This window comes from Hypanus sabinus, unplaced genomic scaffold (assembly GCF_030144855.1).
Source record: "Hypanus sabinus isolate sHypSab1 unplaced genomic scaffold, sHypSab1.hap1 scaffold_609, whole genome shotgun sequence".
NCBI lineage: Eukaryota > Metazoa > Chordata > Chondrichthyes > Myliobatiformes > Dasyatidae > Hypanus > Hypanus sabinus.
This window is the reverse complement of record NW_026781465.1, coordinates 221,412-234,157: the sequence shown is the minus strand read 5'-3', so window position 1 is coordinate 234,157 and position 12,746 is coordinate 221,412. Positions and strand designations below refer to the sequence as shown.

The 12,746-nt window shown below is 45.1% G+C and overlaps 1 protein-coding gene across 2 annotated transcripts in view; it reads right to left on the bottom strand.

Annotated features, from left to right (window-relative positions):
• LOC132389594 (zinc finger protein 234-like) overlaps positions 1-4,725 on the bottom strand; it is a 38,992-nt gene extending 34,267 nt beyond the window's left edge. Inside the window, exons 1-2 of one of the 2 annotated variants that reach the window (XR_009510607.1) lie at positions 4,458-4,725; positions 2,209-2,346 (exon numbers count right to left, since the gene is read on the bottom strand). The gene's annotated coding sequence lies outside the window, so the exon portion shown is untranslated. The remainder of the gene's footprint in view (positions 1-2,208; positions 2,347-4,457) is intronic. The other variant, XR_009510614.1, reaches the window with a different exon arrangement.
• Between the last annotated feature and the right edge of the window lie 8,021 nt (positions 4,726-12,746).

Genomic DNA, 12,746 nt, shown 5'->3' with positions numbered 1-12,746 from the left:
GATAGTAAATGTGGTACACTGTCGAGTATCACTGTGATCCGTCCCCTCTGGCCTGCCCTATCCGGGACCAAAGGGATTGTGGAGAGTAAATGTGGTACTCTGTCGAGTATCACTGTGATCCGTCCCCTCTGGCCTGCACTATCCGACCAAAGGAATTGAGGAGAGTAAATGTGGCACTCTTGTCGAGTATCACCGTCATCCAGGATCACTTCCTGCCTCTTATTATTCTTGTCTGTGATTGCAGTGCGACAATCTCTGGCCCAATGTCCCCTCTTTCGACAAACTCCTTTTCTGTCCTTAGCCAAGTGTCCTCTTCATCTGCACCGTCCCCACGATCCTGCCACCCGTTGTGGGTTCTTCGTCGGGACCCGAACTCCATCTCCTCACTACCGGTTATCTGTGCTCACTCTAGCTTTTCCCCAGTCCCTTTAAAGAGTCAATTGAGCTCCCTATTCATCAGAATATATGTCACTCTGGGGCCAGGTCTGACACAGCGAATTGAGATTAGTTTACTTAATTGAGTGGGCAGGCTTGGGTCTGAGACAGTTTAGGAAAGTCTGCACTGCCAGCTGGACACACTGATCTGTCCAGGGGTTTGCCGGCATTGGAATCTCACGTATCCTTAAAACGAGCGAGAAAGTGCCCAAGGGATTCTCCTTTTTTCTGTAGTTATCGGGTAAATTCACCAAAATCCGCATGCAGTCGGGCTGTCAGTCAAATGGGTTCCCTTACCTCAGCGACCCACCGTGCCAGGGCATGTACTACATCAGCCCCTCTGGTGGCTCCCGGTCACCTTCGGGCGTCTGCCTGGGAAAGGGGAACCCACTCCCTGTCCCTGACCGAAAAGTTCCATAGATAACCCTGAGGAGTGGCACAAGTCCCCGGGCATGGTCTGGAAAGGGGAACCCACTCCCTGTCCCTGCCCGAGAGTTTCCATATATAACCCTGAGGAGTGCAGGCAAGTCCCCGGTCAGGGTCTGGAAAGGGGAACCCACTCCCAGTTCCTGCCCGAGAGGTTCCAGATATAACCCTGAGGAGTGCAGGCAAGTTCCCGGTCAGGTCTGGAAAGGGGAACCCACTCCCTGTCCCTGTCCGAGAGGTTCCATATATATCCCTGAGGAGTGGCACAAGTCCCCGGGCAGGGTCTGGAAAGGGGAACCCACTCCCTGTCCCTGTCCGAGAGGTTCCATATATAACCATGAGGAGTGGCACAAGTCCCCGGGCAGGGTCTGGAGAGGGGAACCCACTCCCTGTCCCTGTCCGAGAGTTTCCATATATATCCCTGAGGAGTGGCACAAGTCCCCGGGCAGGGTCTGGAAAGGAGAACCCACTCCCTGTCCCTGCCCGAGAGTTTCCATATATAACCCTGAGGAGTGGCACAAGACCCCAGGCAGGGTCTGGAAAGGGGAACCCACTCCCTGTCCCTGTCCGAAAGGTTCCATATATAACCTTGAGGAGTGCAGGCAAGTCCCCGGTCAGGGTCTGGAAAGGGGAACCCACTCCCAGTTCCTGCCCGAGAGGTTCCAGATATAACCCTGAGGAGTGCAGGCAAGTCCGCGGGCAGGGTCTGGAAAGGGGAACGCACTCCCTGTTCCTGCCCGAGAGGTTCCATATATAACCCTGAGGAGTGGCAGAAGTCCCCGGGCAGGGTCTGGAAAGGGGAACCCACTCCCTTTTTCAATGAATTCAGGTAAAGCCCCTGGTCCAGACGGTTATACTGCTGAATTTTTTAAATCCTTTTCTTCTATACTCGCTCATTGGCTTTGTAATATTTTTAAAGATGCGTTAGCTGTAGGTAAATAACCACAATCGTTCTGTGATGCCTCCATTACTCCAATTGTTAAAAAAATTAAAAACCCCATTGAATGTGCATCCTGTCGGCCAATATCCTTGCTGAATACGGATTCTAAGATTTTTACCAAAATTTTGGCCACTACATGACAAAATGTATTACCTCAAATTATCTCTGAAGATCAGTCCGGATTTATTAAAACCTGCTATTCATCTTTTAACATTAGAAAATAAATGAATATAATTTATACTTCTTCATCTAAAATACCAGAATGTCATTGCCTGAGATGCTGAAAAAGCGTTTGATAGAGTTGAATGGTTATTTTTATTTAATGCGTTGCAGAATTTTAATTTTAGCTTGAAGTTTATATCATGGATTAAATTAATGTATTATAAATCTTTGGCTTCACTTCTTACCAATAATCGAAGATCTCCATTTTTTCGGTTGTCCTGTGGCATGAGGCAAGGCTGCCCTTTAAGTCCTCTATTATTAGACATTGCTTTGGAAACTTTAGCCGTTGCCATTTGTGAATCACCTAATATTTTTGGTATTACCTGTGGGTAAGGGAGTTATAATTTATCATTATATGCTGATGATTTGTTTCTATACGTATCTGACCCCGAGAGATCTATTCCTGCTATTTCATCCTTGCTTGCTCAGATTAGTAGCTTTTCTGGCTACAAACTGAATTTTAATAAGAGTGAATTATTTCCATTAAATATGCAAATTCCAATTTATAAACACTTACCATTTAAAGTTGTCACAGATCATTTTACTTATTTGGGTATTAAAATTAGCAAGAAACATAAGGGTTTATTTAAAGTTAATTTTTTAACTTTAATTGACCAAATCAAGCAACTTGTTACCAGGTGGTCCCCATTATCTCTGTCATTGGTTGGTCGAATTAATACTATCAAGGTGATAGTATTGCCCAAATTTTTATATTTAATCCAAGCATTACTAATTTTTATTTCTAAATCGTTTTTTGATATTATTGATTGCAAAATGTCTTCATACATGTGGCAGAATAATAATCCTAGATTAAGTAAGAAATATTTACAGAAGCCTAAGTAGGAAGGTTTTTTGGCTTTGACAAACCTAAGATTTTACTACTGGGCAGTTAACATCCGATAGTTAATATTTTGGACACGAGAATTGGTGTAATGGGTAAATTTGCCCACAATGGGTAAATTTGGAGTGTAAATCTGTACAAGACTTCTCATTGTTTTCTATTTTAGGACCTTTGCCTCCTTTTGCTTTATCTAAACTGAATAAACAAATAACTAATCCTATAGTTAAACATACATTAAGAATATGGTTTGAATTTCGTAAATTCTTCGGCTTGAATAAGTTTATCTTATCAAGCCCTCTTATATCTAACTTTTTTTCCAGCCCTCTTTTATGGACTTTGTGTTATTGTGTTTATGGCCTTTGTGTTATGGAAAACAAAAGGTATAACATGTTTTTCTGATTTACTTTTAGATAACAGTTTTCTGTCCTTTGAACAGCTATCCAGCCTAAAACCCTTTTTTTTTTAGATACTTGCAAGTTAGAAATTTCTTGAATGTTAGTCTTTTCTGAAATTATGTCCAATGGACATTACAGAAAAAATTCAGGCTCTGAATCCTTGCCAGAAGGGTTTAGTAGCCATCATTTATAATACAATCATAAAAATACAGCCAGGAGTATCAGAAATAATTAAGAAGGAATGGGTAAAATAACTTTACTGTCTTATACCCACAGGGCAGTGGGAGAACATTTTACAATTAATCAATTCTTCTTCTATTTATGCTAAACATGCCTAATACAATTTAAGGTTGTTCATAGGGCTCACATGTCCAAGGATAAACTCACTCAATTTTATTCTTATGTTAATCCAACCAGTGACAGATGTCATTCTGAAGTTGCTTCATTGACCCACATGTTCTGGTTTTTCCCCTATTTGCAAAATTACTGGAAAGATATTTTTGGTATTATTTCATCAGTTCTGAATATCAAATTGAATCCTATGACTGCAATTTTTGGCTTAACAATGGTGGATAATGGTCGTTTATCCCCCCTCAGCCCTGCAGATGATTGCATTTGTTACATTAATGACTAAAAGATCTATCCTATTGAACTGGACAGAAATTAATCCTCCAACTATACTTCAGTGGTTTTCTCAAACTATTTCTTGTTCAAGTTTAATAAAAAATACAAGTGTTGTCTTTGACCCTTCAGTTAAATATGAAGAAACTTGGAGACCGTTTATTCAACATTTCCATAAAAACTAAACTGACTTTTCCTAAACCTTACTTTTATTGTCCTTAATTATTTGGATGGAGGTGCGGAGTTATTGACGCTACTGTGTATAATTGATGTAATGCAATGGCCCATATCGGTTAGGATTTTTTTCCATTTTTTTGGGAGGGGGAGGGTTTCTTATTTTCTCCATTTTTTGTAACCACTATGAGTTTGGGAGATTAATATTAATATGGTATTTATACCTTAACCTATTAATTATGTACTCTCAAGCTCTTTGTATTCATGTTTCATTTATGTTTGTTTAAAATCAATAAAAAGATTTAGAAAGAAAAGACTACTCTGAGGAAAGGGTGGAATAGGCGGAACGGGCCGAGTGGCCTAGCCTGCTCCTGTTTTATTTGTTTCTAAAGTCCGAGTTTACCTTTGCGCCTGGTTCTCCCTTGACCTTCAGCCTGTCCTTTTGCACAGGGGAGCGCTCGACAACAGGCCCCGATCCACGGCGGGGAAAGACCGGGCACCCCCTGTGTGGCTGAAACATCTCACGGAATCTCCGCCCGAATCTTCACCTCCGCCATCGGAAGGGTTCAAAACTCCGGCCGCTGTTGCAGCCTTTACCCCGGGAGCTCCTCCCAATCTCGGGTTCTCACCGGGTCCACTCGTTCCCGGTTCCAAACTTCGGTCCGCCCAGTGTCCCGCCCACTGATACTCCTCAGCCAATGGAAGCAAGATTCTACCAGCGGTGTTCGCTGATTGGCTGGGAGTGTGTCCGAGGGCGGACTGCTGCCGGGAGCTGGAGATGTCAGTCACCGTTTGTTCCCAGTCTCATAGCAAGTTCCCCGAGGCTCAAAGTTCAAAGTAAATTTTATTTTTATTTTTTAATATTTTAAATTTTTATTGAACACAAACAAAAACAGAAACACTAAACATATGCTAACAAAGCCAGGAAATCACACAAAAGCAGCAACGAATATATAACCATTAACTTTAAATATGCAAATAAACAAGGAAATCCGCTCTAAATACTGCTGGACGGAGGGAACTGTATCTGAGAGGAGTCACAAAGCAGGAACATTTACAGAGATAACACAAAATGTTGACAGATTTGTCCAGTCTTTACAGCTTTCCAGTTACGGGAAGTGTTCAGAAGTCTGAGGTAAAAATCTAAATGAAGGTTTCTTATTGCTGTGATTGCATTTATGGATATAAAATTTGCTGTAAATTAACAAAAGATTTATGATAGAGAAGTGATCCCTGTGAGATTTGGTATTACTAGTAAACCCAATAAGACATTTTCAAAACAAAAAGTAAAATCCACATTAATAAATTGATCTATAAATTGACAAACATCAACCTAAAATGTTTCAACATATTCACAATCCCAAAACAGATGAAATAAATCCTCTGGATATAAACCACAAAAAGAGCAGTTAGTTTCAATATCAGAATTAACCCTTGTCAAATAATCACTATTTGGATAATATCTATGTATATTTTAAATAAGCCCCAAATCCTCCACCTCAGATTCCCCAAGCGTCTATTCCAAAAACTAACAGAGTACATATAAGTCGCCACATGCAGCTCCTGCAAACATGCAGAGCAAAGCTACAGAACGGTAACTATATTTGGATCACTGAAAGATCAGCCAAAGTGCAGAAGACAACAAACTTCGCCAATGCAAATAAACAAGGAGAACATGAAATAACCGCAGCGGCTGCCGATAGATGTCCGGTGCTCTCAGCTCTCCGTGTCCAATCTGACAGGACAAGAAACAGTGAGGCACAAAGGTAACCGAGTGTTTCAGAAAACAATAAATCGAGAAGGCGTGGCCATTCGGCCCCTTGCGCTACCACTGCCCTTCAACTCAGAACATGCTTGACGTTTGACCTCAGCACCACTTTCCTGCAACTTTCCATCACCGCTGAGCCCCAGGATATGTCTATTCAATTTAGAAACCTTGTGAAGATAATTGCAATGATTAACTGCACTCTGGGTGAGGAAATTTCTCCTCACCTCAGTCCTGCTGAGTTGTCCTCGGATTCTGAGTTTGTGAGTGCTAGATCCACACCTTCTGGGAAACATCATTCCAGCATTTCCACTTTAAATATCCTGTGAGATTATATTTCTCTAATTCTGAGACAGGAATTCAATCTGTCTCAGTTAAACCACCTCTTGTTTCACTCAGTTTCAGACAGTCCCAGTACGATCATTTGTTGTGGGAGCAACTCTATGGACAGCAGGTGAGTGCAGTTATCCTGTGTGTACCACAGCCTGATGGTTGAGGGGTAGTAACTGTTCCTGACCCTGGTGGGGCGAGTCCTGAGGCTCTTGTACCTTCTACCTGATCACAGCAGTTAGAAAAGAGCCTGCCCGTGTGGTGAGCCTGATCACAGCCGCCTGTATCACCGTCCCCTCTGGCCTGCCGGAAACTGGCCCAAAGGGATTGTGGAGAGTAAATGTGGTACTCTGTCGAGTATCACTGTGATCCGTCCCCTCTGGCTTGTCCTATCCGGGTCCAAAGGGATTCTGCACAATAAATATTTTACTCTGTCGAGTATTACTCTGATCCGTCCCCTCTGGCCTGCACTTTCCGGGACCAAAGGGATTGTGGAGAGTAAATGTGGTACTCTGTCGAGTATTACTCTGATCCGTCCCCTCTGGCCTGCACTTCCGGGACCGAAGGAATTGTGGAGAGTAAATGTGGCACTCTTGTCGAGTGTCACTGTCATCCAGGATCACTTACTGCCCCTTATTATTCTTGTCTGTGATTGCAGTGCGACAATCTCTGGCCTAATGTCCCCTCTTTCTATAAACTCCGTTTCTGTCCTTAGCCAAGTGTCCTCTTCATCTGCACCGTCCGCACGATCCTGCCACCCGTTCTGGGTTCTTCGTCGGGACCCGAACTCCATCTCCTCACTACCGGTTCTCTGTGCACACTCTCGCTTTTCCCCAGTCCCTTTAAAGAGTCAATTGCGCTCCATATTCATCAGAATTTATGTCACCCGGGGCCAGGTCTGACACAACCAATTGAGATTAGTTAACTTAAAGGAGTGGGCAGGCTTGGGTCTGAGACAGTTTAGGAAAGTCTGCACTGCCAGCTGGACACACTGATCTGTCCAGGGGTTTGCCGGCATTGGACTCTCACGTATCCTTAAAACGAGCTAGAAAGCGCCCAAGGGATTCTCCTTTTTCCTGTAGTTATCAGGTAAATTCACCAAAATCCGCGTGCAGTCGGGCAGTCATTCAAATGGGTTCCCTTACCTCAGCGACCAACCGTGCCAGGGCTTGTATTACATCAGCCCCTCTGGTGGATCCCGGTAACCTTCGGGCGTCTGCCAGGGAAAGGGGAACGCACTCCATGTCCCTGTCCGAGAGGTTCCATATATAACCCTGAGGAGTGGCACAAGTCCCCGAGCAGGGTCTGGAAAGGAGAACCCACTCCCTGTCCCCGTCCGAGAGGTTCCATATATAACACTGAGGAGTGGCACAAGTCCCCGGGCAGGGTCTGGAAAGTGGAACCCACTCCCTGTCCCTGTCCAAAAGGTTCCATATATAACCCTGAGGAGTGCAGGCCAGTTCCCGGTCAGGGACTGGAAAGGGGAACCCACTCCGTGTCCCTGTCCGAAAGGTTCCAGATATAACCCTGAGGTGTGCAGGCAAGTCCCCGGTCAGGGTCTGGAAAGGGGAACCCACTCCCTGTCCCTGTCCGAGAGGTTCCATATATAACCCTGAGGAGTGGCACAAGTCCCCGGGCAGGGTCTGGAAAGTGGAACCCACTCCCTGTTCCTGTCCGAGAGGTTCCAGATATAACCCTGAGGAGTGGCACAAGTCTCCGGGCAGGGTCTGGAAAGGGGAACCCACTGCCTGTCCCTGTCCGAGAGGTTCCATATATAACTCTGAGGAGTGGCACAAGTCCCGGGCAGGGTCTGGAAAGGGGAACCCACTCCGTGTCCCTGCTCGAGAGTTTCCATGTATAACCCTGAAGAGTGGCACAAGTCCCCGGGCAGGGTCTGGAAAGGGGAACCCACTCCCTGTCCCTGTCCGAGAGGTTCCAAATAAACCTTGAGTCGTGGCACAAGTCCCCGGGCAGGGTCTGGAAAGGGGAACCCACTCCCTGTCCCTGTCCGAGAGGTTCCATATATAACCCTGAGCAGTAACACAAGTCCCCGGGCAGGGTCTGGAGAGGGGAACCCACTCCCTGTCCCTGTCCGAGAGGTTCCAAATAAACCTTGAGTAGTGGCACAAGTCCCCGGGCAGGGTCTGGAAAGGGGAACCCACACCCTGTCCCTGTCCGAGAGGTTCCATATATAACCGAGGAGTGGCACAAGTCCCCGGGCAGGGTCTGGAGAGGGGAACCCACTCCCTGTTCCTGTCCGAGAGTTTCCATATATATCCCTGAGGAGTGGCACAAGTCCCCGGGCAGGGTCTGGAAAGGAGAACCCACTCCCTGTCCCTGCCCGAGAGTTTCCATATATAACCCTGAGGAGTGGCACAAGACCCCAGGCAGGGTCTGGAAAGGGGAACCCACTCCCTGTCCCTGTCCGAGAGGTTCCAAATAAACCTTGAGTAGTGGCACAAGTCCCCGGGCAGGGTCTGGAAAGGGGAACCCACTCCCTGTCCCTGTCCGAGAGGTTCCATATATAACCCTGAGGAGTGGCACAAGTCCCCGGGCAGGGTCTGGAGAGGGGAACCCACTCCCTGTCCCTGTCCGAGAGTTTCCATATATAACCCTGAGGAGTGGCACAAGACCCCAGGCAGGGTCTGGAAAGGGGAACCCACTCCCTGTCCCTGTCCGAGAGGTTCCATATATAACCCTGAGGAGTGGCACAAGACCCCAGGCAGGGTCTGGAAAGGGGAACCCACTCCCTGTCCCTGTCCGAAAGGTTCCATAAATAACCTTGAGGAGTGCAGGCAAGTCCCCGGGCAGGGTCTGGAAAGGGGAACCCACTCCCAGTTCCTGTCCGAGAGTTTCCATATATAACCCTGAGGAGTGACACAAGACCCCAGGCAGGGTCTGGAAAGGGGAACCCACTCCCTGTCCCTGTCCGAGAGGTTCCATATATAACCCTGAGGAGTGGCACAAGACCCCAGGCAGGGTCTGGAAAGGGGAACCCACTCCCTGTCCCTGTCCGAAAGGTTCCATAAATAACCTTGAGGAGTGCAGGCAAGTCCCCGGTCAGGGTCTGGAAAGGGGAACCCACTCCCAGTTCCTGCCCGAGAGGTTCCAGATATAACACTGAGGAGTACAGGCAAGTCCGCGGGCAGGGTCTGGAAAGGGGAACGCACTCCCTGTCCCTGTCCGAGAGGTTCCATATATAACCCTGAGGTGTGCAGGCAAGTCCCCGGTCAGGGTCTGGAAAGGAGAACCCACTCCCTGTCCCTGTCCGAGAGGTTCCATATATAACCCTGAGGTGTGCAGGCAAGTCCCCGGGCAGTGTCTGGAAATGGGAACCCACTCCGAGTCCCTGTCCGAAAGGTTCCATATATAACCCTGAGGTGTGCAGGCAAGTCCCCGGTCAGGGTCTGGAAAGGAGAACCCACTCCCTGTCCCCGTCCGAGAGGTTCCATATATAACACTGAGGAGTGGCACAAGTCCCCGGGCAGGGTCTGGAGAGGGGAACCCACTCCCTGTCCCTGTCCGAGAGGTTCCATATATAACACTGAGGAGTGGCACAAGTCCCCGGGCAGGGTCTGGAAAGGGGAACCCACTCCCTGTCCCTGCCCAAGAGGTTCCATATATAACCCTGAGGAGTGGCACAAGTCCCCGGGCAGGGTCTGGAAAGGGGAACCCACTCCCTGTCCCTGTCCGAGAGGTTCCAAATAAACCTTGAGTAGTGGCACAAGTCCCCGGGCAGGGTCTGGAAAGGGGAACCCACTCCCTGTCCCTGTCCGAGAGGTTCCAAATATAACCCTGAGGAGTGGCACAAGTCCCCGGGCAGGGTCTGGAGAGGGGAACCCACTCCCTGTCCCTGTCCGAAAGGTTCCATAAATAACCTTCAGGAGTGCAGGCAAGTCCGCGGTCAGGGTCTGGAAAGGGGAACCCACTCCCAGTTCCTGCCCGAGAGGTTCCAGATATAACCCTGAGGAGTGCAGGCAAGTCCGCGGGCAGGGTCTGGAAAGGGGAACGCACTCCCTGTTCCTGTCCGAAAGGTTCCATATATAACCCTGAGGAGTGCAGGTCAGTTCCCGGTCAGGGTCTGGAAAGGGGAACCCACTCCGTGTCCCTGTCCGAGAGGTTCCATATATAACCCTGAGGAGTGGCGCAAGTCCCCGGGCAGGGTCTGGAAAGGGGAACCCACTCCGTGTTCCTGTCCGAAAGGTTCCATATATAACCCTGAGGAGTGGTGCAAGTCCCCGGGCAGGCTCCAGAAAGGAACCTACTCCCTGTTCCTGCCCGAGAGGTTCCATATATAACCCTGAGGAGTGGCACAAGTCCACGGGCAGGGTCTGGAAAGGGGAACTGACTCCCTGTCCCTGCCCAAGAGGTTCCATATATAACCCTGAGGAGTGGCACATGTCCACAGGCAGGGTCTGGAAAGGGGAACCCACTCCCTTTTTCAATGAATTCAGGTAAAGCCCCTGGTCCGGATGGTTATACTGCTGAATCTTTTTCATCCTTTTCTTCTATACTCGTTCCTTGTCTTTGTAATATTTTTAATGATGCGTTAGCTGTAGGTAAATAACCACAAACTTTTTATGATTCCTCCATTACTCCAATTTTTAAAAAAGATAAAAACCCCACTGAATGTGCATCCTGTCGGCCAATATCCTTGCTGAATACGGATTCTAAGATTTTTACCAAAAGTTAGGCCACTACATGACAAAATGTATTACCTCAAATTATCTCTGAAGATCAGTCCGGATTTATTAAAACCTGCTATTCATCTTTTAACATTAGAAAATAAATGAATATAATTTATACTTCTTCATCTAAAATACCAGAATGTCATTACCTGAGATGCTGAAAAAGCGTTTGATAGAGTTGAACGGTTGTTTTTATTTAATACGTTGCAGAATTTTAATTTTAGCTTGAAGTTTATATCATGGATTAAATTAATGTATTATAAATCTTTGGTTTCACTTTTTACCAATAATCGAAGATCTCCATTTTTTCGGTTGTCCTGTGGTACGAGGCAAGGCTGCCCTTTAAGTCCTCTATTATTTGACATTGCTTTGGAAACTTTAGCCTTTGCCATTTGTGAATCACCTAATATTTTTGGTATTACCTGTGGGTAAGGGAGTTATAATTTATCATTATATGCTGATGATTTGTTTCTATACGTATCTGACCCCGAGACCCCTATTTCATCCTTGCTTGCTCAGATTAGTAGCTTTTCTGGCTACAAACTGAATTTTAATAAGAGTGAATTATTTCCATTAAATATGCAAATTCCAATTTATAAACACTTACCATTTAAAGTTGTCACAGATCATTTTACTTATTTGGGTATTAAAATTACCAAGAGACATAAGGGTTTATTTAAAGTTAATTTTTTTAACTTTAATTGACCAAATCAAGCAACTTGTTACCAGGTGGTCCCCATTATCTCTGTCATTGGTTGGTCGAATTAATACTATCAAGATGATAGTATTACCCATATTTTTATATTTAATCCAAGCATTACTAATTTTTATTCCTAAATCGTTTTTTGATATTATTGATTGCAAAATGTCTTCATACATGTGGCAGAATAATAATCCTAGATTAAGTAAGAAATATTTACAGAAGCCTAAGTAGGAAGGTTTTCTGGCTTTGACAAACCTAAGATTTTACTACTGGGCAGTTAACATCCGATAGTTAATATTTTGGACACGAGAATTGGTGTAATGGGTAAATTTACCCACAATGGGTAAATTTGGAGTGTAAATCTGTACAAGACTTCTCATTGTTTTCTACTTTAGAACCTTTGCCTCCTTTTGTTTTATCTAAACTGAATAAACAAATAACTAATCCTATAGTTAAACATACATTAAGAATATGGTTTGAATTTCGTAAATTCTTCGGCTTGAATAAGTTTATCTTATCAAGCCATCTTATATCTAACTTTTTTTCCAGCCCTCTTTTATGGACTTTGTGTTATTGAGTTTATGGCCTTTGTGTTATGGAAAACAAAAGGTATAACATGTTTTTCTGATTTATTTTTAGATAACAGTTTTCTGTCCTTTGAACAGCTGTCCAGCCTAAAACTCATTTTTTTTAGATACTTGCAAGTTAGAAATTTCTTGAATGTTAGTCTTTTCTGAAATTGTGTCCAATGGACATTACAGAAAAAAATCAGGCTCGAATCCTTGCCAGAAGGGTTTAGTAGCCATCATTTATAATATGATCATGAAAATACAGCCAGGAGTATCAGAAAAAATTAAGAAGGAATGGGTAAAAGAACTTCACTTTCTTATACCCACAGGGCAGTGGGAGAACATTTCACAATTAGTCAATTCTTCTTCTATTTGTGCTAAACATGCCTAATACAATTTATGGTTGTTCATAGGGCTCACATGTCCAAGGATAAACTCGCTCAATTTTATTATTATGTTAATCGAACCAGTGACAGATGTCATTCTGAAGTTGCTTCATTGACCCACATGTTCTGGTCTTGCCCCTGTTTGCAAAATTATTGGAAAGATATTTTTGGTATTATTTCTAACAATTCCGAATATCAAATTGCAACCGCATCCTATTACTACAACTTTCAGTTTACCAATGGTGGATAAT